Below are 26,564 nucleotides of genomic sequence, written 5' to 3' on the forward strand. Positions count from 1 at the left end.
TCAATGTGTATTAATTACACTTGGGTTCTTAAGGCTGGACTAATGATAACAATGACACAGGACTGATTAAAAGAAGAACAGAAGCAAATTTAATTCATGCTAACAGAGGTCTTATAGAAATGGGACCTAAGAAGTGACCAAAAGAGGAGTCTTTTATACTTTTTAGACAAAGATAATAAATTTGAGAGAAGTTGCTAGGCCAAAGAATATAAATTTGGGTGCTTAATTAGTAAAGAATTTAAGCCAAATTTGGGTTTCAGCAGTAAATTAGTGAAGAAGTAACAAAGTTGATTTATACAGGCTTCTTAGCCCTGAATTCCCTGTCTCTGGTGGTAAAGACATCTTTCTACCTCTTATTACAGAAAAGGTACCTTTCATGCTGGAAATTTATTTCCTGCTTTCAGGGAAATGAAGAGGAGTCTCAAAGTGTCCCTCTAACAGCCGTTTTTAAAGTTGCATTAATTTAAAATAATATGCTATTGAGGCATATTTTGGGGTGGCCTGCTCTGAGCCCTAACACTATTTATACTCTAGGATAGTAAACTAAGTTCAGTAAATTTTGTAGAAGCTATAGAGTTTACATTTACCACTATCAATACCATCTTCATATTCTAGATATGAACGTTTAAATAGGAAGAACTAAGACATTTGAAATTAGAAGAAATCTAAAGCCTCAAAATAAGATAAAATCAAGCTCAAATGAAATACTATTTATTAAACAATGACAAAGAAATCACTAACATAAAAATTGTGTGTTGTGCAACAAAAGTTGTAATTAGGTGGGTTTATTTCTTAATGCTGCTTATTATTAAATAATAGGATTTTAGAAATTAATAAAACAGTAAAATAATCAGAAGATGTTAGTATATGTAAAAGGAGAAGCTCAGTAGAAAACAAAAAACAATAAAAATAATACATTAATTCCAAATAAAGGGTACATTCCAAATACACACAATTAAACATTAGAAATGTAACTAGCAATCCAGAGAAAACAGAAATTTGTGAGGATAGTATACATCAGTTACATCTGTTAAATATTTCAAAACCCTTAAATGAACTGTTTTCTAAACAATTTAATATAAAAGATAATTCAAGATGAAGCAGAAAACTAGAATAGACATGATTAGGGAAAGAATGGTGAAAAAAGTTTACAAAAATTATGATTTCCACAAAAAAATTATTTTTTAAAATACTTTTTAAAAATTAAAAAAAATTATTTTTGGCTGTGCTGTCTTCATTCCTACACACAGGCTTTCTCTAGTTGTTGCCGATGGGCTATTTTCCACTTGAGGTGCACAGGCTTCACATTGATGTGGCTTCTCTTGCTGTAGAACATATGCTCTAGTTATGCGGGCTTCAGTAGTGGAGGCATATGGGCTCTAGAGCACAGACTCAGTGGTTGTGGTACATAGTCTTAGTTATCCATGTCATGTGGGATCTTCCAGGACCAAAGATCTAACCCATGTCCCCTGCATTGGTAGGTGGATTATTATCCACCATGCCACCAGGGAAATCCTCCATAAAACCATTAATGGCTTTATTTTGCTGAATTCATGGATGAGAGTTTCTAGAATTGTTGTTGTTGTTCAGCCACTCAGTCATGTCCGAAATTTTGCAGCTCCATAGACTGCAGCGTGCCAGGCCTCCCTGTCCATCACCAACTCCTGGAGTTTGCTCAAACTCATGTCTGTTGAGTCAGTGATGCCATGAAACCATCTCATCCTCTGTTGTCTCCTTCTCCTCCTGACTTCAATCATTCCCAGTATCAGAGTTTTTTCTAATGAGTCAATTCTACACATCAGGTGGCCAAATTATTGGAGTTTCACTTTCAGCGTTAGTCCTTCCACTGAATATTCAGGGTTGATTTTCTTTGGGAATGATTGGTTTGATCTCCTTGCACTCCAAGGGACTCTCAAGTGTCTTCTCCAACACCACAGTTCAAAAGCATCAGTTCTTCAGTGCTCAGTATTCCTTATGGTCAAACTCTCACATCCATACATGACTACAGAAAAACCACAGCTTGACTAGATGGACCTTTGTTGGCAAAATAATATCTCTGCTTTTTAATATGCTGTTTATATTTATCATAATTTTTCTTCCAAGGATCAAGTGTCCTTTAATTTAATGTCTGCAGTCACCATCTGCAGTGATTTTGGAGCCCAAGGAGATAAAGCCTCTCACTGTTTTCATTGTTTCCCATCTATTTGCCATGCAATGATGGGACTGGATGCCATGATCTTCATTTTTTGAATGTTTATCTTTAAGTCAGCTTTTTCAACTTCCTCTTTCATTTTCATCAAGAGGCTCTTTAGTTCTTCTTCAAACTTTCTGCCATAAGGGTGGTGTCATCTGCAGATATGAGGTTATTGATATTTCTCCCAGCAATCTTGATTCCAGTTTGTGCTTCAATCAGCCTTCATCCAGTACATTTTCCACGATGTACTCTGCATATAAGTTAAACAAACAGGATGACGATATAGATTCATTTCCCAGTTTTGATCCAGTCTGTTGATCCTTGTCCTGTTCTAGCTTTTGCTTCTTGCCCTGCATGCAGGTTTCTCAGGAGGCAGGTAAGGCAGTCTGGTGTTGCCATCTCTTGAAGAATTTTCCACAGTTTGTTGTTTTCCACACAGTCAAAGGGATTTGGCATAGTCAATACAGCAGAAGTAGCTGTTTTTCTGGAACTCTCCTGCTTTTTCGATGATCCAACGGATGTTGACAATTTGATCTCTGGTTCCTCTGCCTTTTCTAAATCTAGCTTGAACATCTGGAGTTTCATAGTTCATGTATTGTTGAAGCCTGTCTTGGAGAATTTTGAGCATTATTTTACTAACATGTGAGATGAGTGCAATTGTGTGGTAGTTTGAGCATTCTTTGGCATTGCCTTTCTTTGGGACTGGAATGAAAACTGACCTTTTCCAGTCCTGTGGCCACTGTTGAGTTTTCCAAATTTGCTGGCATACTGAGTGCAGCATTTTCACAGCATCATCTTTTAGGATTCAAAGTAGCTCAACTGGAATTCCATCACCTCCACTAGCTTTGTTCATAGTAATGCTTCCTAAGGCCCACTTGACTTCACACTCTAGATTGTCTGGCTCTAGGTGAGTGATCACACCATCGTAGTTATCTGGGTCATGAAAATCTTTTTGTATAGTTCTTGCTTCAGCAATATGTGAACCGTGAAATTCCAGATGTTCAAGCTGGTTTTAGAAAAGGCAGAGGAACCAGAGATCAAATTGCCAACATCCGCTAGATCATGGAAAAAGCAAAAGAGTTCCAGGAAAACATCTATTTCTGCTTTATTGACTATGCCAAAGCCTTTGACTGTGTGGATCACAATAAACTGTGGAAAATTCTGAAAGAGATGGGAATACCAGACCACCTGACCTGCCTCTTGAGAAATCTGTATGCAGGTCAGGAAGCAACAGTTAGAACTGGACATGGAACAACAGACTGGTTCCAAATAGGAAAAGGAGTTCGTCAAGGCTGTATATTGTCACCCTGTTTATTTAACTTATATGCAGAGTACATCATGAGAAATGCTGGACTGGAAGAAACACAAGCTGGAATCAAGATTGCTGGGAGAAATATCAATAACCTCAGATATGGAGATGACACCACCCTTATGGCAGAAAGCGAAGAGGAACTAAAAAGCCTCTTGATGAAAGTGAAAGTGGAGAGTGAAAAGTTGGCTTAAAGCTCAACATTCAGAAAATGAAGATCATGTCATCCGGTCCCATCACTTCATGGGAAATAGATGGGGAAACAGTGGAAACAGTGTCAGACTTTATTTTTTTGGACTCCAAAATTACTGCAGATGGTGACTGCAGCCATGAAATTAAAAGGCGCTTACTCCTTGGAAGGAAAGTTATGAGCAAATATTCAAAAGCAGAGACATTACTTTGCCAACAAAGGTCCATCTAGTCAAGGCTATGGTTTTTCCTGTGGTCATGTATGGATGTGAGAGTTGGACTGAGAAGAAGGCTGAGTGCCGAAGAATTGATGCTTTTGAATTGTGGTGTTGGAGAAGACTCTTGAGAGTCCCTTTGACTGCAAGGAGATCCAACCAGTCCATTCTGAAGGAGATCAGCCCTGGGATTTCTTTGTAGGGAATGATGCTAAAGCTGAAACTCCAGTACTTTGGCCACCTCATGCGAAGAAATGACTCATTGGAAAAGACTGTGATGCTGGGAGGGATTGGGGGCAGGAGGAGAAGGGGACGACAGAGGATGAGATGGCTGGATGGCATCACTGACTCGATGGACGTTAGTCTGAGTGAATTCTGGGAGTTGGTGATGGACAGGGAGGCCTGGCATGCTGCGATTCATGGGGTCGCAAAGAGTCGGACACGACTGAGCGACTGAACTGAACTGAACTGAATGATTGTTAGGGACAAATGCAACAGCAAAGAGTAACTTCCGATTTTTAAATTTCTTAGATAATTTCCTTAGGTTTTTGTAATATAAACTGACTTTTCAGACACTGCCAGATGTAGAATGGGTCACATTCTACTTAAATAGTCAAAGAGCAACTGATAATCAAAATGCAATCACTCCTAAAACCCATGTGTTAGCCTATCACTGAGGCATGGAAGCCTGCCACATGGCAATTATAACCACACAGGACTAATTATCAGGAGTTTGTATTTCTGCATAGAGAAAGAGGACAATTTGGGGAAAATGCTTTGTTTTCTGTTTTTGATCCTGGTTCATGGAAATTGTCATTTCTCCTTTCAGCTACATTTTTGGTTAATATTTAAATTTGTCCCTTAGAGGCAATATTGAATGTCCCTTATTTTGGATTTATTCACATATCTTCAGAGTTTTAAATACCACAGATATTTTTCCAGCATGACCCTTTTACTCTCTGGAACATTACATTTATATAAGGTTAATAATGATTTGAAGGAGGTAGCTATTTTAGAAGAAGGTGACACAGAAATTGAATTTAGACATGTGTAGGCAATGCTGTTTAGAATACATGATGATTTTAAGTAGCAATTCTCACTTTATTGAATGGCTCGTTCAAAAGGGCAAAGGATACTGTGAACCATACATTAACTATCTGTATTTACTGATCAGAATAAAAGCAACACCCTATAAAGTTTCAAAATAAATACTGAGAATAATGCTCTTTTTGGGAAACATCAATGGGAAGCTAACACATTTTTGTTAAATACTGAAAACAGGTTATTCAAATCAGGATACAAAGTGTAAGTCTCATTATTCAGAAATCGAGATTATCAAGAGTATCCTCCTGGACCATTACTCATATAGGAAGGACAGTTTAACAGTAGGTTTGTTTTCCATTTGTCTTTTTCCAACTGTCACTGAGCTGGGCTTGGACATAACGTCTTGGCCTAGGTTTGAAGATTGGTGGTGATGCTAACTCTGATTAGGATCTTGCTGGCTTTCATTTAATTTACTTTTAATCAGGATCTGAACATAGCCACAGATATGCATGCAGTAGTTAAGGATAGAAATATAGGGAGCTGTGCAAGTAGCTAACACCCTCCTCATACCTAGGGGAGGGGAGCCTAAATTCAGAGGTCGGTAAGCCAATGTGGAGTAGAAACTCTCCAGGGCAGAGGAGCTCTGAGCCTATTTCACTGCAAGGATAGATGCCAGCATGCAAGTCCACTGACTGCTGTAGAAGAATATGCTAAAGCAGTTGCTTTCAAACTTCACATTAGAATCAACTGGAGCATAGACTTTAAGCATAGATTACTGGGACCATAAACTAAAATTTTTGATTTAGTATATCTGAGGCAAGCCTGAGAATAGCATTTCTATCAAGTTCTCAGGTAGTACTCATATTACTGGTCTAGAAACTATACACTAAAAACCATGGTTGATGATTGACCGATTTTCACTTTTCTTCCTTACTTGTCATTAAATCCGACACCTGAGGATAGCCTACCAGAAGCTATCTAGGAATAAACCATAAAAAGTAATGTGTACACTATGGGAAAATATATTAGATTCAAATTGGTCTTACCAGAATTAATCACTTATCTGGGTAACTCAGGCCGAAGCCTACTTCTCTTTCTATACAAGCAGAGTCAAATAGTTTGATGATCAGGATTTAGAAATGCTGTTGGCTATGATAGTTTTTTGGAGGAAGAAATGGCGACCAACTGCAATATTCTTGCCTGGGAAATCTGATGGACAGAGGAGCCTGGCAGGCTATAGTCCATGGGTTCGCAAAGGATTGGACATGACTTAGTGAGGAAATAATGACGGTAATGATAGCTTTTAGGAATATAAGTAGCAGACTCTTCTAATTTTTGCTCATGAATATAGATATGCATCAGAAACTTTTGAAAATCAACCAACTTGTCATTGAATTCATTATTACAGTGAATCAGTGAATGCACTTACAGAAGCAGCAATAATTGCAATATCGATTGCCCAGTTTAATGTTTTTTTGTTTGTTTATCAAAACAGGGCCTGATCTCTTGATCTGCATTTAATATGGTAGTGATGAAGCCCTAGATAAATAAGGTGACTGAGTTAAGTTTATTTAGCACTAATGTGAAAAACATCTACTTTGGCTTCATTGACTATGCTAAAGCCTTTGACAACAAACTGTGTACTATTCTTAAAGAGATGGGAATACCTGCCTCCTGAGAAACTTGTATGCAAAACAGGTAAGGTATACCACCTTACCTGCCTCCTGAGAAACTTGTATGCAAAACAAGTAGTAACAGTTAGAACCAGACATGGAGCAACAGGCAAGTTCAAAATCTGGAAAGGAATATGTCAAGGTTATTTATTGTCACTCTGCTTATTTAAATTATATGCAGAGTACATCGTGCGAAATGCTGAGCTAGATGAATCACAAGCTGAAATCAATTTCCAGGAGAAATATCAACAACCTCAGATATGCAGATGATACCACTTTAAAGGCAGAAAGTGAAGAGAAACTAAAGAGCCTCTTGAGGAAGGTGGAAGAGGAGAGTGAAAAAGCTGGCTTAAAACTCGGCACTCAAAAAACTAAGATCATGGCATCTGGTCCTATGATTTCATGGCAAATAGATGGGGAAAATGTGGAAACAGTGGCAGAATTTATTTTCTGATGAATGTTGGCAATTTGATCTCTGGTTCCTCTGCCTTTTCTAAATCCAGCTTGAACATCTGGAAGTTCTTGATTCATGTACTATTGAAGCCTAGCTTGGAGAATTTTGAGCATCATTTTGCTAGCATGTGAAATGAGTGCAATTGTGTGGTAGTTTGAACATTCTTTGGTATTGCCTTTCTTTGGGATTGGAATGAAAACTGACCTTTTCCAGTCCTGTGGCCACTGCTGAGTTTTCCAACTTTGCCGGCATATTAAGTGCAGAATTATCTTTTAGGATTTGAAATAACTCAGCTGGAATTCCATCACCTTCACTAGCTTTGTTTGTAGTGATGTTTCCTAAGGCCCACTTGACTTTGCACTCCAAGATGTCTGGCTCTAGGTGAGTGATCACACCATCGTGGTTTTCTGGGTCAATAAGATCTTTTTGTGCAGTTCTTCTGTGCATTCTTGCCATCTCTTCTTAATATCTTCTGCTTCTGTTGCTGCTGCTGCTGCTAAGTCACTTCAGTCGTGTCTGACTCTGTGCAACCCCATAGATGGCAGCCCACCAGGCTCCACCATCCCTGGGATTCTCCAGGCAAGAACACTGGAGTGGGTTCTGCCTCTGTTAGGTCCATACCATTTCTGTCCTTTATTGTGCCCGTCTTTGTAAGAAAGTTTCCCTTGGTATCTCTAATTTTCTTAAAGAGATCTCTAGTCTTTCCCATTCTATTGTTTTCCTCGATTTCTTTGCATTGATCACTAAGGAAGGCTTTCTTATCTCTCGTTTCTATTCTTTGGAATTCTGCATTCAAATGGGTATATCTTTCCTTTTCTCCTTTGTCTTTCACTTCTCTTCTTTTCTCAGATATTTGTAAGGCCTCCTCAGACAATCATTTTGCCTTTTTGTATTTCTTTTTCTCGGGGATGGTTCTGATCCCTGACTCCTGTACAATGTTACGAACCTCTGTCCATAATTCTTCAGGCACTCTGTCTGTCAGATATAATCCCTTGAATCCATTTGTCACTTCCACTGTATAATTGTAAGGGATTTGATTTAGGTCATACTGAATGGCCTACTAGTTTTCCCCACTTTCTTCAATTTAAGTCTGAATTTGGCAATAAGGAGTTCTTGATCTGAGCCACAGTCAGCTCTTGGTCTTGTTTTTGCTGACTGTATAGAGCTTCTTCATCTTTGGCTGCAAAGAATATAAGCAATCTGATTCTGGTATTGACCATTTGGTGATGTCCATGTGTAGAGTCTAATGAAATATGGGGTTCATTAAAAATGAATTCTATTTTGTATAAGACAGTTGTTGCCATGGGGAATATAACTAAGACTATCAGTATTTTCATGTTTTATCCCTGTTTGTTAAAGTATCAATTTAATTGACGGAATGACAACTTATTTAATGACTCATTTGTTTGTGAAAAAATATTTATCGATTGTCCGTCACTGCCTAAATCTGGGAATAAAATTTTAAGAGATATACATGGCTTCTGCCCTCAAAAAATGCATATCATAGGGGAAAATGCAGTCAATAAAGAAATACGAAAATGATGGAAATAGTCCAGTGTATATCAGAGAGAAAAATGGAGAAGGGCAGTAACTTAGAAAAATACACTTAAAAATCTGCTTTGGAGGATCAAATTTAATGCAAAGAGAAAGAAAAGAGTATGAGTGAAGGCAGAAAAGCACAGTGGTTTAGGCTGTGCTGTATTTTTGTAACATGAGGTCGTTAAACTTTACCTCTGACACTCTGAACTGATTCAAGTTTATTTGCTATACCCAGCAAATACATTACTAACATCTGGTGTAAAGCTAGCAGAATTAGGGACCCACATTTCTACTGCTGTAAATTATTTCCATCTAAACACCACAGGTTTCAACAGCTTATATGAGGTAAATGCTGAGGGAACGTGAACCTTGTTATCCGTTTACTGCTGGATGTCACACAAAAGTGAAATTGTAGGCACAAAGCTGATATTTTACCTTTCTGAGGCTCTTTATTCCAAACAGAGCTCCTGGGACTTGTCTGTGCATGCTAAGTTGCTTCAGTTGTGTCTGACCACGTGCGACCCTATGGACTATAGCCTGCCAGCCTCGTCTATCCATGGAATTCTTTAGGCAACCTACTCCAATATTCTTACCATTCCCTGCTTTAGGGGATCTTCCCAACCCAGGGATTGAACCTGTGTCTCTTACATCTACCTGCATTGGCGGACGGGTTCTTTACCACTAGCGCCACCTGAGAAGACTTGTCCTATACTTTTCTACTAAAAGGTATTTTTTTGTCACGAGTGAGGAGGTTGTATATACTGTTATAAATTATTTTGAAAATTTATAACATTACTACATACACAGTGCAGAAAAAAGCCATTCAAGAATATAAATATTATCTTCATTTATTATATTAATGATATAATTTTATTTCAGTTAATCATATATTTATTAATTTTAATCAATTAGCTACAATTGTTATATAATTAAAACTACTAATTAGTTCTGTGTTATTCTTCTAGACCAGTTATGTTGTGTACATACATATATACTAAAGCTATGCATCCAATTGTATGTGTGTATTCTATTTTATTAAATTAGATGGCACTAAGCAGTGCATTGCGATAAGCGCTCCAGAAATTCACAGTCTTAAAACAGTAGTTTGGTTTTCTTATTCAGATGACACGTCCAAGATGGGTTGGGAGAAGTCTCCCCTTTGTAGCCACAGAAACCCAAACTCATAGAGACAGTACCATGTGGGACCCTGCCATTCACAGTACCAGAAAGATAGAATTCTTAATGTCTCAAGCCAGCAATTAAATTCTTCTTCCAAGAAGTGACCCAAGTCACTTCCATTCACAACTCATTGTCTAGAGCTAGTCATCTGTTTCCACTTAACTGTGAAAGGCCAGGAACTGCAATCATACTGAGTCTAGAAGATGGAAATTAAGAAATATTTGAAGAGTTCTAGTGATGACCACTTTCCTTCATTTACTTTTTTGGTTCAAGAATATGCCATAAACATTCTCATTTTTTACACATGCATACTTACTTTTATCATTTAAGTTTTCTTAATCTATTAAATCACAGTTATGTAAATATAACATTAAAGGTAGTCACTTCTGTTATTCTTGTTGCATTTATTAAGGATGACCTATCTAAAAGAACTGTGTAATTCTGAAAGCTTAGAGACTTATTTAAAATAGACAAACAATTATTTGGTTGTTATGTTGAAGAGACCCCACCCTGAAATCTGGGAGGGAGAGTTTCTTCAAATTAAACTGACTTTGAATACCACTTTAAGAATATAGTGATACTAACAAACTAGATTCTCATTCAGATGCATATTAAGCTGTCAGCTTGATCAGGTGTTATCACTTAAGTATGGGTGGACAAATTCAGTCTGAGGTATTAAAGGGAAGATCTTCAACTTAGAAAACACAGAATTTATACACTAAGAATTCATCATTGTTTTATCTCCTAATGTAAAACTGTCAGTGAAGTATTTACAAATGGTTTACAGATTCATCTTGCTCATACATGAGTGATTTTAATGGATATACAAGTCGTCCCTTGTATTCAACAACTATTCATTGTATGCGTACTTTATTGCTTCATTTATGTCTGACTCTTTGTGACATGAACAAAGAGTCAGACATGCATGCTATGCACTGTAGCCCACCAGGCTCCTCCATCCATGGGATTCTTCAGGCAAGAATACTGGAGTGGGTTGCCCTGCCTTTCTCCAGGGAATCTTCCCAACCCTAAGGATCTAACCCTCATCTCCTACGTCTCTTGCATTGGCAGGTGGGTTCTTTTTACCAGTAGTGCCACATTGGTACCTACTATATGCTAGGCATTGCTCTAGTCATTGGGATACAGTGGCAAGTAAATAAAACATATACCCATTACTTTTACTTTTACCAAAGATACCAAACTTTGAAATACTTAGTAGTATTGTTCATCTTTTGGTGCAGCAACAGCAACCCCAATACCATAGTTTCATATACCAATATGTGTTTATTTCTTATTTATGTCATTGGCTGCATGAAGTCTTTGATTCTGTTTAGATTTTTTGAGCTTCATATATTGGTTCTGGCTACTCTAGAACCCATGGTAATAGCAACTACTGATTATCTCATAATAAGAAATTCAACACAAGATCGCATAACTACCTTTCAGGCTTTTGCCCAGGTGCAGCAGTAGTCACATCCACTCACATTTCTTTGACTAAAGCAAGTCACAGCAAACCTGAGATTGATGGGGCAGGTAATTTGCCTATGGGGAAGCGTGGGAGGGGTGCAGAAAGCAAAAAATTGTGAACAATTTAATTTGTTTATTATTTAATATAATTCACCAAGGTAGTAAACATTTTTCTAGTAGCCTCTGCTTTTTGTTCCATTTAGTGTCACTATTTTAGCACCAGTACACATTCACAAAAACATAGGAATTTATTTCCACAAATATTTCTCATTACTTTTTAAGAGATTTTAAAAAGTGAGGACACTGATAGTAAACAAAAGTATAGGACCAGATGAATTCACAAAGGAATTCTACCAAACATCAAAAGGAGAGTTGATATCTATCCTTCTCACACTATTTCCAAAATTATAGAGGATGGAACATCCTGATTTGATTCTTTGTGACTACCATTACCTTGATACCAAAACCAGGCAAAGATACTTCAAAAAGGAGAAAATTACATGCCAGTATCTCTGAGAATATAGAGGAAAAAATCCTCACCAAAATATTACCAAACCAAATTCAACAATATATAAAAAGAATCATATACCATGACCAAGTGGGATTTATTCCAGGAATGCAAGGATGGTTCAGTATCTGCAAATCAATCAATGTGATACACAACACTAACAAAAGGAAGGATAAAAATCACATGATCATTTCATAGGACATAGAAAAAGCATTTGACAGAATTCAGCATCTATTCATGATTAAAAAAAAAAAACTCATCAAAGTTGGTATACAGGGAACATGTCTCAACATCAAAAAGGCCTTTTATGACAAATGCATAGCTAACGTCTTACTCAAGAGTGGAAAATTAAAAGCCTTTTATCTAAAATCAGGAAAAATATGAGGATGCCAACCCTCACTACTTCTCTTTAACATAGTACTGGAAGTCCCATCCATAGCAATCAGATTTCAAAAAAGAAATAAAATGAGTACAAAGTGTAAGGGAAGGATTATCACTGACAATGTATTTGTGTGTTTGTTGTTATTCAGTCACTAAATCGTGTCTGATTCTTTGCAACCCCAAGGACTACAACATGCCAGGTCCTCCTGTGCTTCACTATCTCCCAGAGTTTGCTCAAACTCTTGTCCATTGAGTTGGTGATGCTATCTAATAATCTCATCCTCTGCTGCCTGCTTCTCCTTTTGCCTTCAATCTTTCCCAGTATTAGAGTCTTCTCCAGTGAGTCACCTCTTCACTTCAGGAAGCCAAAGTATTAGAGCTTCAACTTCAGCATCAGTCCTTCAGTGAATATTCAGGGTTTATTTCCTTTAGGATTGACTGGCTGTATCTTCTTGCAGTCCATGGGACTCTTAAGAGTCTTATCCAGCACCACAAATAAAAAATATCAATTCTTTGCCACTCAGCTTTCTCTAACTCTCACATCTGTACATGACTATTGGAAAAACCTTAGCTTTGACTATGTGGACCTTTGTAGGCAAAGTGATGTCTGCTTTCTAATATGCCATCTAGGTTTGTCATAACTTTCCTTACAAGTAGGTGTCTTTTAATTTCATGGTTGCACTCACTGTCCATAGTGATATTGGAGTCCAAGAAAATAAATATTACTGCTTCCACTTTTTCCCCTTCTATTTGCATGAAGTGATGGGACCAGATCCCATGATCTTAGTTTTTTTGAATGTTGAGTTTCAAGCCAACTTTTTCACTCCCTATTTTACCCTCATTAAAAGGCTCTATAATTCCTCTTCACTTTCTGCCATCAGAGTGGTATCATGTGCATATCTGAGACTGTTGATATCTCTTCTGGCATTGTTGATTCCAACTTGTGATTTATCCAGCTCAACATTTCACATGATGTACTCTGCATAGAAGTTAAATAAGCAGCATGGCGATATACAGCCTTGTTGTAATCCTTTCCCAATTTTGAACAAATCAGTTGTTCCATGTAAGGTTCTGTTTCTTCCTGAGCCACATACAGATTTCTTAAGATTCAGGTAAGGTTGTCTGGTATTCCTGTCTCTAAGAATTTTCCAGTTTGTTGTGATCCACATAGTCAAAGGCTTTAGCATGGTCGATGAAGCAGACGTAGGTGTTTTTCTGGAATTCCCTTGCTTTTTCTATGATCCCACAAATGTTGGCAATTTGATCTCCGCCTTTTCTAAACCCAGCTTTCACATCAGTTCACATACTGAAGCCTAGCTTGAAGGATTTTGAGCATAACCTGGCTAGCATATGAAATGTGCACAATTATACCATAGTTTGAACATTCATTGGCATTGCCCTTCTTTGGAATTGAAATGAAAACTAACCTTTTCCTATTGTAGATTTTATGGATGATGTGATTCTATGCATCATTTCCAATTGTATTCTGATTCCTTTTTCATAACTACAAATGTTTAACCTATAGTAAAATATTAAAACATATTTGGAGGCCAAATCTGAAGGGTTAGAAAATATGGACCATGTAGATCTCAGAATTTTCTCTCACAAGATTGAATTAGAAAATTCTACTGTCCTGTATTTTAAGAGTAATATAATAGTGTGACTTGGTATATTTGCTTCTTTTGATGTGGTCACTATACAAATGGCTTTTTCTTTGTTTTGAAGGTAAGTCTGTCTGTATGAATCACTAACCAGATAATGAACACTCATAGGTAATTAAAATAATGCATTTCCTGAGTCATGCAAAGGTTTATTTTTCCGGTAAATGGAATTAATAAGTAATTTCCATGGCATCAGTGTATTAAGATCAGTAAATCCATACTTATTTTCTTAAAAGGACCGTGGTTCTCATTTTGTTAATTTATACCTATGTTTTCAAATAGCACATTTTAATGAAAATTTTATTTTACAGATATAATTAAAATGTTGAGTAATTTAAGTTAATAAACAGTAATTTAATTTAATAATTTTATTATTTAATTTAGTAATTAAGTTTAATTATTAATATTAATAAACATTAATACATGTTAAGTAATTTAATTTAATGAAACAGAGTAAAAATTCTGTTTCATTACATGAAAACTTAAGGCTTTACTAATATCTTGTGAGTGTTTACTGAAGTGTGAAGTTAGACCATATAGTTGTCAGGGTGAAATTTTCCAGCTGCATTTTTTTCTCCATTTCAAGATATTTTTCTCTTAATTCCCAAGAGAACTTGTTAGACAAAATGCAAGTTTGTTGCTTGTTGCAAAAATAGCTCCACAGTGTCTAAGGATATACTCTTCAGCATTCTGGCTAATAAGTCATTATATGAAACATTTCTTTCTCAATAAAATAGATGTTCTTTTACTATGCAAATATGTACAGTTCTTATTGTATTAGAAGTATTTTACTTTATTTGTGGTTGACAAAAATGAATGTATTTAAGTGGTGTAAATGGGAGACTGTGATTTTAAAATTATTAGTGCTGTGAGGTTGATACAGTAAGGGCTATTGAGATCTGGAGGACAAGCTTCTAGACAGATATTTCTTAAATGTAGTTATCTAGTTCACTTAATTTTTCTGTGCTAAAGCTCAGTTTACAAAAATGGTAAACCCATGGTTCTCTTAAAAATATAAAGTGAACACATTAAAATTTTTATTTGATTCTCTAATTAGTGAGGGAACGAATAAGATATTAAAACCAGTTAGGAAAAAAAATTGAAGAACTGATTTATGTGTGATTTTGTCTGTGTGTTCATGCACATGCAGGAATGTAAAAATGAATGGAAAAATGCTAAGAAATGTAAAACTGGATAACATCATATAGGACAATAAAACAGCATTATGTTGATCTATTTTACAAGGCATAAACAATTGATTCTCTACTTGATGATATTCATTTGAATTTTAATGGATAATTTGAATTCCTGTCAGAATTCTTCAAGTTATCTTCTGCCACTAGAGAGCTATTATTATAAAATAACCCACTCAATAAAAACTCAGGCAAAGTTGTTCAGCTAATGCTGCTGCTGCTGCTAAGTCGCTTCAGTTGCGTTTGACTCTGTGCGACCCCAGAGACGGCAGCCCACCAGGCTCCCCTGTCCCTGGGATTCTCCAGGCGAGAACACCGGAGTGGGTTGCCATTTCCTCCTCCAATGCATGAAAATGAAAAGTGAAATTGAAGTCAGTCAGTCGTGTCTGACTCTTCGCGACTCCATGGACTTCAGCCTACAAGGCTCCTCCGTCCATGGGATTTTCCAGGCATGAGTACTGGAGTGGGTTGCCATTGTTTTCTCCCTGTTAAGCTAATAGAATCAAATGATTCCCAGAGGGCATACTGGAAAATATGGAGCATATTACTTAAAGAGACCCAGTAATCTCTCACAAACTTCCAAGTTTTGGACAGTTTTTCCTGATATTTGTTATTTAACTGTACTTTGAAGGAACAAAGTCTGAATGACCTAGTTTTCTAGATTTGCTTCTTAAAGTTGAACTATAAAAATGGATGAGGGGACAATATTTTTTAAAAAGCCATTAAATCCATATTCAAATCTTTGGTCAATAGCAAGGAATTCTTAGTTAAATATCCCCATTATTTTAAGAATCATGTGATGCAATACAAATGCAACAGGATGCTTGATGGTCTTGATCAACCAAATTGTATTTCTGGTTTGAGGGGCTGTGTTCTGAATTCTTAACCCAGACACATTGGTTTTGCTGAGCAATTGCTAAGAATTAAGTTAAATGTATGTGTGCACATGTGTGGTGGGAAGGTAACGCTCATCTGGTGTAGAAAATGACACAGGTTTTATTGATACTGACCCTCAACTTTGGTCACTTTGTGTATTTTTCAATGTGATAGATTTCACAGCCAGTTTATTTCCATGTTTCTAATTACTAGACTAACAAAACTATTATTACTACAGTGTAATTTGTAGAATCTTCCCCTTCTGATGTACACCTTTCAGAAGATGGGAAGTGTGCAGTCCAAAGAAAAGAAAATCTATTAATTTTCAAGATTTATCACTTATCTTTGTTCAGTTTCTTAATATAGCTAAAAATGTCCATGTATCATTATAGCAGTCTTATCTGAGAGTAAGCAGTGCATTTACCTTTTACCTTAAAATTAGGCCTCTTATCTAGTGCAAAATTCTTTAGGATTTTGTGCATTAGTTTTTGCCTTTCTGTGCATCCACTTTATTTAAGAGCCCTTGTGTTAAAAGCACACTATTTGCTCCTCCATCTCTGAACAAAAATAAAATGAAGCATCGACAAAAAACCTGCCCTTATGTTTATCATTGCTTTTAGCTGCCTCTACATTGTCACTCTCTTCCATCCCTCTGGAATTTCTAGGTCAAGTAACATATAATTATTCTTCCCAAATCATCACCTCATGCCTACTCTTCAGCCAGCTGACACCTGGCTTGTATTTCTACTTGTATTCCTTATACTCTGGCTTGTATTTCTACTCAGAAAGTCTTGCAAAGTCCAGGGACTTTTCTAATTGCTAAATCCTATGACCTATTTTAGTTTGTTCTTAGACCTTTCTTCAGTTTTTCTTGACCATGTCCTTCTTCCTTTCTTCCTTGATGTAATCTTGTCTTGGCTTCCAGAAAATTGTTCTACCTCATCATTAGCCACTCTCCTACTTCTGTACGCTTAGATTTCCTCTAAAATTTGACCCTCTCTCACTTTCCTTCACTTATTAGACTTTGACGTTCTCTGAGAGTTTATCCTTGATTCTCTGCCTTTTCTTCCTCTTCTCCTGGGGTGCTAACATTTGTTCTCAAGATTTCATGTACCATCTAGAGCAATTTACTTCCAACTTCATGTCTTCTGGACCTGATCTTTCTCCTGAGATCCTCTTCTGTATTTGTAACAGAATCTTTGCATTTCCAAAAAGTGTTTCTTAGGGAATTCAAGCTTGAAATGTCCAAAATAGAATTCACTTTCTTAATATTAGGTTCTTACTTTTATTTCCTGTCTTGGGTAATGACATTACTATTGACTTTAAATCTTTGCAGGAAAGACTGGTGTCATTCTTAACTTCTGCCTTTCCCTCATTTCCCAATGTAATAAATTCTAAAGTTTATTGATTAGTCCCCTTAACGTTTTCTCTATCGTAACTGTTCAAACTGCTATTTCTTGTGTTATCAATTAAAAAAATATCAAATTTTTCTAACAAATTCATCTTGAGCTCTATTCACTGCCTCATGTTTTGTATTCTGTGCTCCTATAACACTGAACTTTTCACAGTTCTTTGAGTTTTAGAACTCCAGTCCTTTTTCCAGTCTGTGCTCTTTCCATAGATTGTCTTCTTATATTTTCTCAGTATTGAAAGCTTATTCCTCAAGACAGGTTGAAATATCACTTGTTCTATAGACATTCTCTTGGCACTCCCAGGTAGATCAGGCATCTTCCTCTGAGCATGGTTGTGCTATAGGACTGTTTGATTTGTATATGTGCCTGGCTTCCCCACTGTGTGAGATTAACCAATGTGGCTTATTTATCCTTGTATTCTCAGCTCCTTTTGCATGTTTTAGCCCATACATTCTAACAAATGCCTTTTGACTAGGACTATGAAACACTGGCTTAGAGTGAAGATTTGCTGTTATTGAGGGATTGTGGAATAACTTCTCAGTGTATACTTCATCTCACTCTTACTCTTAGAATGGGTCACTAGATATTTTCAAATGAATGAATGTGTGTTTGCCATGCAGGAGCATGAAACTAGTCAAAACTGACTCCTAAGGGTTTGTTCTCCTGCAGAAACGACAGAATTTTCTTTAGTGCCTGGGAACTTTATAAACATAAATAGTTTGAAAGCTTTAGGCCACATGTCCTTTGTGTTTCTGCATCAAGTTCCTCTTCGTGAACCAACACTTGTGTTTTGCTTTGTTTGCTACTTATTTTGAATTTCGAAAAAAAGCACAAATGGCACAGGGTTTCTAAATTTTAATTTTGACTCATCAAATGGTTTCATTAAAATTTTTTTGGCAAATATCATATACCTGAGGAAAGTGATTTTAATGACTTTTGACAAAAAGTATGCAGATGAGAAAGATGACTTGCTTCTCTGTGAAATTCTGATACATATACTGTAACAATTATAGCTTAAATGTTTTCTTGTGTCCAACATGATCACCTGGTCCACAGGAATGGTTGACCATTTGGCAAAACTGACTTCTCAGCAGGAGACATGATATTTAATAAAATAATCTTATGATCCAAGGTCAGTGAGCAATTGATGAGCTATGTGCAAGTTTAGATCTCTTTTTATCTTGTAGCTACACGTCAGTAACACATTTTTGTGACTTATAATTTTTCATGCAGGAAGATATTCCATGTGGCAACTTCAAAGACAACCTGCTGAGAAACCAAGAGAATATTTAATAATGTTCATGAGTGATGAGGCATGAATGATCAAATGAAGGTCTTCCTAGTTAGCTATTGATTATTCTATCATGGCAAGTAACTTCAAAACCATGCACAATCTTTTGAACATTACATTTATCTCCTAACATCTCTCTGTATCACTAGAAGAAAATTACTTTTCTTGACCTTCCATACCAGGTAAATATATTTTGTATTATTTATTGATCTTATAATATTCTAGGGAGGGTAAATAAGACTTCATAGGTTCAAATGAGTTATAACTGTAGGAAACTTAAAGATAACTTTATAATCTTCCTATATTTCATGCAGAAAAAAAATTCACTTCTCAAAGAAGGGACTTTTAGAACAGTATCAGAACTTAAAGTTTAAATTGAAAATGAAGTTTTATTTTATACTCTTTAACATCATAAGGGTAAGTGTGCCTTTTGGCAAATATACCTTGATATCTGGGAAACTAGTAAATGGTAGCTATATTTCACCTTATTTTACCAGTCCTCATGGTTACATCCATTTCCTAAATCACAAAAGAATTCTAAAAATTAGTTTTGAAACAGTTATGTTTGGAAAGCAAACATAATCTATAAATGCTCTATAGGTATAATAATCATCTTCGAAAAAGGCAGTAGCCATAAAGGCAATAAATAAAACAGTGAGTTTGAAATTAGAAGCAACAGCAAAAGCACATTCTGCTGCTGCTGCTGCTAAGTCGCTTCAGTCATGTCCGACTCTGTGTGACCCCTGAGATGGCAGCCCACCAGGCTCCCCCGTCCTTGGGATTCTCCAGGCAAGAACACTGGAGTGCGTTGCCATTTCCTTCTCTAATGCATGAAAGTGAAAAGTGAAAGTGAAGTCGCTCAGTAGTGTCCAACTCTTCTCGACCCCATAGACTGCAGCCCACGAGGCTCTTCCGCCCATGGGATTTTGCAGGCAAGAGTACTGGAGTGGGGTGCCATTGCCTTCTCCGAAAAGCACAATCTACTATCTTTCTAATCCTGGTGGGAAATCATTCCACTGACTGACTGTAGCTATTATATATACACTGAATGAAACGAATTTAAAATTATTTAATTTGATAAGGAAAATTTCTATATAAGCCCAAAATAATGAACATGTAATTAAAAATACATTACAAAAAGATGAGGATATTGCTGTTTCATTCATTCAGAAAACAAAGATCATGGCATCTGTTCCCATCACTTTATGGCAAATAGAAGGGGAAACAATGGAAACAGTGACAGACTTTATTTTTTGGGGCTCCAAAATCATTGCAGATGGTGATTGCAGCCATGAAGTTAAAAGGTGCTTACTCCTTGAAAGAAAAGCTATGACCAACTTAGACAGCATATTAAAAAGCAAAGACATTACTTTGTCAACAAATGTCTGTCTAGTGAAAGCTATGGTTTTTCCAGTAGTTATGTATGGATATGAGAGTTGAACCATAAAGAAACCTGAGTGCTGAAGAATTGATGCTTTTGAACTGTGGTGTTGGAGAAGACTCTTAAGAGTCCCTTGGACAGCAAGGAGATCCAACCAGTCCATCCTAAAGGAAATCAGTCCTGAATATTTATTGGAAGGACTACTGCTGAAACTGAAACTCCAGTACTTTGGCTACCTGATGCGAAGAACTGACTCATTTGAAAAGACCCTGATGCTGGGAAAGATTCAAAGAGGAAGGAGAAGGGGATGGCAGAAGATGAGATGCTTGGGTGGCACCGCTGCCTCAATGGACATGATTTTGAGTGAACTCCAGGAGTTGGTGATGACGGGTAAGGTGACGTGCTGCAGTCCATGGGGTGGCAAAGAGTCAGACACGACTGAGCGGCTGAACTGAACTGATTGCTGTTGTTCCTTGGTGTTCATTTTCCATGGGGGAAATCTGATGATAGCCTGGAGCCCTTTATCATTCTGCAAATTCTGGTCAATAAACATTTAATGCAATACTCTTACAAGTGTTTGATACCTTGTCTCCCACTACAGTTGCTTTGTTGAGTTCACAGATCTGTACTTATCTCCTTTCACATCATAAGGCAACAGAAGCAAAGGTTGCTTTAAAAGATAAAATGAGTTCATTTTCATAGTTCACATTTTAATTAATGTGTCTTTTTTATTGCTTCTTGGGTTTTAAAGAAAGAGCTGAGTGCTATAGTAGAAAATAAAGGGAACATCCCTTACAAGGCTGAGATTGTACAAGAGAACCCATATACATGTGTAAATGAATTGCTGTTATATTGGTTCAAAGGGCTTATGATTTATGATATACTCATTTATAAAATAATAAATCAGTATATAGAAGTTCTTGTATTTGCTTTGATTCATTGCAACAATGTATTTTTTTCACAGCACTTACAAAACACAACCTGGGTGAGAGGTATAATAATCAACATTTCTCTTTTTGTAGTACCTCTCTAAGATTTATCAATTTTAAAAAGTTAATAAAAATAACCTTTTCTTACATGTATGCAGTGCCCTTCTAAAAGTTTCATGATTCACCATTGTGTTCATTTCTATGGCAACCATGTAACTCAGGTTTCTCAAAACTAAATATTATAAAATAAAATAGAAAATCTAGATGAAGATTTGAATTTTTGCTTACCTGGGAAAATTACTTATGTCTGACGTGTTCCAGAGGTCAGAACACTAATGGAACTCTTTAAACCAAAGAGACAATTAATGTATGTTTTTAGCTTTCTCAAGAAAAATTATATCTATCTTTCAAAAAGCTAAGATTTGAGAAAAACAACAGTTTCTTGACCCTTCCCTAGCCCCTCCCTCCTCACCAATAGCTCTTTAGTCATGGGAAATATTTATAAATGTTTGTAGATTCAAGATACGTTCAGAATTTCTTAGTTCAAACAGATAAATGAAATTGGGAAATTAATGAATGTTTATTCATTCTACATATATTTGTTGAGTGCCTCTCATGTTCTGTTCTTGTAACTGAAGATGAAACAATGAACAGGAAAGATAGATTTTCTGTTTTCATTGTGGTTTTAGCAGGGAAGAGAAACAAATTTAAAAATCACAGTGATAAGACCTATAAAGAAAGTGGTACCAGGTGATCTGATTTGAAGAAAAAGGATGAAAATTTGATATTAAGAGAACATGGCATTTCAGAGATATTGAATATAAACTGCAGTAAAAATTTTCCTAGTGCTTCATGAATTGCTGGCACTATAAACAACACCCATAAGTCACAATAAACTGTCTCACCCCTGGGCAACCACTTACCTATTTTCTGTCTCTATAAATTTGTCTAATTTGAATTTTTGTAATGAGGTATAACTGGCATGTAACATTATATTAGTTCCAAGTGTACAGCATAATAATTTGTTATTTGTATACATTATGAAATGATCACTATAGTAAGTATAGTTAACATTCATCATCATATGTAGTTTGTAGTTACAGAAATCTTTTTCCTTGTGATCAACACTTTTAAGATTTACTCTCCTAACAGCTTTCAAATGTGCAGTGCATTATTATTAACTATTGACAACATGCTGTATGTTATAACCCTGTTATTTATTTTATAACTGTGAGTTTGTACTTTTTGACACTCTTTACTCGTATTACCTCCTCACCAACCCACCCCTTCCCCTGGAAACCATCTGCATTTAGCAACCATCAATATGTTCTCTGTATCTATGAGCAAGACTTTATTTTTCTGTCTGACATTTCACTCAGCATAATATTCTTCAGGTCCATCCTTTTCTTGCAAAAGCAAGATTTCCTTCTTTTATGGCTGAATAATATTTCATTTTATATATAATTAATATTTTATATCCCTTCATCCTTTGATGGTCACTCAGGTTGTTTCCATATCTTAATTATTATAAAAATGCTGAAGTGAATATGATGAGGGTATATAAATGTTTTTGACTTAGTGTTTTCATTTACTGCTGCTACACTTTAGTCGTGTCCGACTCTGTGCGACCCCATAGACGGCAGCCCACTAGGCTCCTCTGTCCCTGGGAGTCTCCAGGCAAGAACACTGGAGTGGGTTGCCATTTCCTTCTCCATTGCATGAAAGTGAAAAGTGAAAGTGAAGTCGCTCAGTCGTGTCCGACTCCTAGCGACCCCAAGGACTGCAGCCTACCAGGCTCCTCCATCCATGGGATTTTCTAGGCAAAAGTACTGGAGTGGGGTGCCATTGCGTTTCATTTACTATGGATGAATACCCAGAAGTGAAGTTGCTGGGTCATATGGAAATTCTATTTTTAGATTTATTCTTGAGGAACGGGCATACTGTTTTCCATAGTTAAGTTGAGTTCAGTCGCTCAGCCATGTCCGACTCTTTGCGACCCCATGAACCGCAGCACGCCAGGCCTCCCTGTCCATCACCTAAACTCATCTCATGTCCATTGAGTTGGTGATGCCATCCAACCATCTCATCTCCTGTCGTCCCCTTCTCTTCTTGCCCTCAATCTTTCCCAGCATCAGGGTCTTTTCAAATGAGTCATCTCTTCGTATCAGGTGGCCAAAGTATTGGAGTTTCACCAGGACTGATCTCCTTTGGGATGGACGGGTTGGATCTCCTTGCAATCCAAGGGACTCTCAAGACTCTTCTCCAACACCACAGTTCAAAAGCATCAATTCTTCAGCACTCAGCTTTCTTCACAGTCCAACTCTCACATCACATACATGACCACTGGAAAAACCATAGCCTTGACTAGATGGACCTTTGTTGACAAAGTAATGTCTCTGCTTTTTAATATGCTGTCTAGGTTGGTCATAACTTTCTTTCCAAGGAGTAAGCGTCTTTTAATTTCATGGCTGCAGTCACCATCTGCAGTGATTTTGGAGCCCAAAAAAATAGTCAGCCACTGTTTCCACTGTTTCCCCATCTATTTGTCATGAAGTGATGGGACCAGATGCCATGATCTTAGTTTTCTGAATGTTGAGCTTTAAGCCAACTTTTTCACCCTCCTCTTTCACTTTCATCAAGAGGCTCTTTAGTTCTTCTTCACATTTGCCATAAGGATGGTGTCATCTGCATATCTGAGGTTATTGATATTTTTCCCAGCAATCTTGATTCCAGCTTGTGCTTCTTCCAGCCCAGCATTTCTCATGATGTACTCTGCATATAAGTTAAATAAGCAGGGTGACAATGTACAACCTTGATGTACTCCTTTTCCTATTTGGAACCAGTCTGTTTTTCCATGTGCAGAAAGAATGAAGAGATGGAGCTGAAGCAAAAAAAACGCCCAGTGTTGGATGGCACTGGTGATAGAAGCAAGGTCTGATGCTGTAAAGCGCAGTATTGCATAGGAACCTGGAATGTTAGGCCCATGAATCAAGCCAACTTGGAAGTGGTCAAACAGGAGATGGCAAGAGTGAACATCAGCATTCTAGGAATCAGTGAACTAAAATGGACTGGAATGGGTGAATTTAACTCAAATGACCATTATATCTACTACTGTGGGCATGAATCCCTTAGAAGAAATGGAGTTGCCATCATAGTCAACAAAAGAGTCTGAAATGCAGTACTTGGACGCATCTCAAAAATGACAGGATGATCTCTGTTCATTTCCAAGGCAAACCATTCCATATCACGGTAATCCAAGTCTATGCCCTGGCCACTAATGCTGAAGAAGCTGAAGTTGAACAGTTCTATGAAGACCTACAAGACCTTTTAGAACTAACACCCAAAAAAGATGTCCTTTTCATCATAGGGGACTGGAATGCAAAAATAGGAAGTCAAGAAACACCTGGAGTAACAGGCAAATTTGGCCTTGGAGTACAGAATGAAGCAGGGCAAAGGCTAATAGAGTTTTGCCAAGAGAACGCACTGCTCATAGCAAACACCCTCTTCGATCAACACAAAAGAAGACTCTACACGTGGTCTCAACAGATGGTCAACACCAAATCAGACTGATTATATTCTTTGCAGCCAAAGATGCAGAAGCTCTATACAGTCAGCAAAAACAAGACCAGGAGCTGACTGTGACTCAGATCATGAACTCCTTATTGTCAAATTCAGACTTAAATTGAAGAAAGTGGGGGAAAACCACTAGACCATTCAGGTATGACCTAAATCAAATCCCTTATGATTATACAGTGGAGGTAAGAAAGAGATTTAAAGGACTAGATCTGATAGATAGTGTTCCTGATGAACTATGGATGGAGGTTTGTGACATTGTACAGGAGACAGGGATCCAGATCATCCCCCAAAAAAGGAAATGCAAAAAAGCAAACTGGCTGTCTGAGGAGGCCTTACAAATAGCTATGAAAAAAGAGAAGCAAAAAGCAAAGGAGAAAAGGAAAGATATACCCATTTGAATGCAGAATTCTGAAGAATAGCAAGGAGAGATAAGAAAGCATTCCTCAGTGATTAATGCAAAGAAACAGAGGAAAACAATAGAATGGGAAATACTAGAGATCTCTTCAGGAAAATTAGAGATACCAAGGGAACATTTCATGCAAAGATGGGCACAATAAAGGACAGAAATGATATGGACTTAACAGAAGCAGAAGATATTAAGAACAGGTGACAAGAATACAGAGAAGTGTACAAAAAAGATCTTCCAAATCCAAATAGTCATGATGGTATGATCACTCACTTAGAGCCAGACATCCTGGAATGTGAAGTTAAGTGGACCTTAGGAAGCATCACTATGTACAAAGCTAGTGGAGATGATGGAATTCCAGTTGAGCTATTTAAAATCCTAAAAGATGATGCTGTGAAAGTGCTGCTTTCAATATGCCAGCAAATTTGGAAAACTCAGCAGTGGCCACAGGACTGGAAAAGGGCAGTTTTCATTCCAATCCCAAAGAAAGGCAATGCCAAAGAATGCTCAAACTACTGGCACAATTGCACTCATCTCACATGCTAGTAAAGTAATGCTCAAAATTCTCCAAGCCAGGCTTCACCAATACATGAACTGTGAACTTCCAGATGTTCAAGCTGGTTTTGGAAAAGGCAGAGAAACCAGAGATCAAATTGCTAACATCCGCTGGATCATAGAAAAGGCAAGTTAGTTCCAGAAAAATATCTATTTCTACTTTATTGACTATGCCAAAGTCTTTGACTGTGTGGCTCACAATAAACTGTGGAAAATTCTGAAAGAGATGGGAATACCAGACCACCTAACCTGCCTCTTTTCCATAGTGGATGTACCTATTTACATTCCCACCAAGAGTGCAGAAGTTTCCCTTTTCTCCACATCCTTGCCAATCCTTGTTATCTCTTATCTTTTTGATAGCCATTCTGATAGGTATGAGGTGATATCTTGTGGTTTGGCTTACATTTCCCTGTTGATTACTGATGCTGTGAACCTTTTTCATGAGAATTTAAATGATATTTTCAAAATGCTTTTCTCCAGTTTCCCTTAGGAGCAGATCTGGGCGGAATTTTTCCCTTTTATATTTGGTAGTGGGAATTAAGGTCACTATTTAAAATGATTGTCTAGCCCAGCATGGCTTACATACACATTAATGTGCTGAGGGATTTATGTACTTTATTTTCTAGGGTTTGGTCCTGAGGTTCTATTGATTTGGATGAATTCAACGAGATGAGAAAGCTTTAGTAGTAGCAACATGTTTACTCAACTCTTTGGCTAATGATTTCAATATATGTTCTTCAAACTTCTTTACTCATTTTGATGTTCTATTTTGCATAACACTGACCAGATTTTCAGTCTGCTTGGGTTTCCCAATAATAATATGACCCTGGAATGCCTGTGGATAGCCATTTTTTATTGACATATACCTCTCCTGAAGGTATCATCATTCTGATGTTTCAGCATGATGATAAAAATAGTTGTTTGAAGGAGGTACCTAGACCTCTAAGTTTAGGATACACTGGTCTATATTCACTTCCCAGGTGGCTGCAGTGGTAAAGAATCTACCTGCTGCTACAGGAGACACAGGTTCAATTCATGGGTCAGGAAAATCCCCTGGAGAAGGAAATGGCAACTCACTCCACTATTCTTGCCTGGGAAATTCCTTGAACAGAGGAGCCTGGAGGGCTGCAGT

The sequence above is a fragment of the Bos indicus x Bos taurus genome, chromosome 7, assembly GCF_003369695.1.
Source record: "Bos indicus x Bos taurus breed Angus x Brahman F1 hybrid chromosome 7, Bos_hybrid_MaternalHap_v2.0, whole genome shotgun sequence".
Taxonomy (NCBI): Eukaryota; Metazoa; Chordata; class Mammalia; order Artiodactyla; family Bovidae; genus Bos; species Bos indicus x Bos taurus.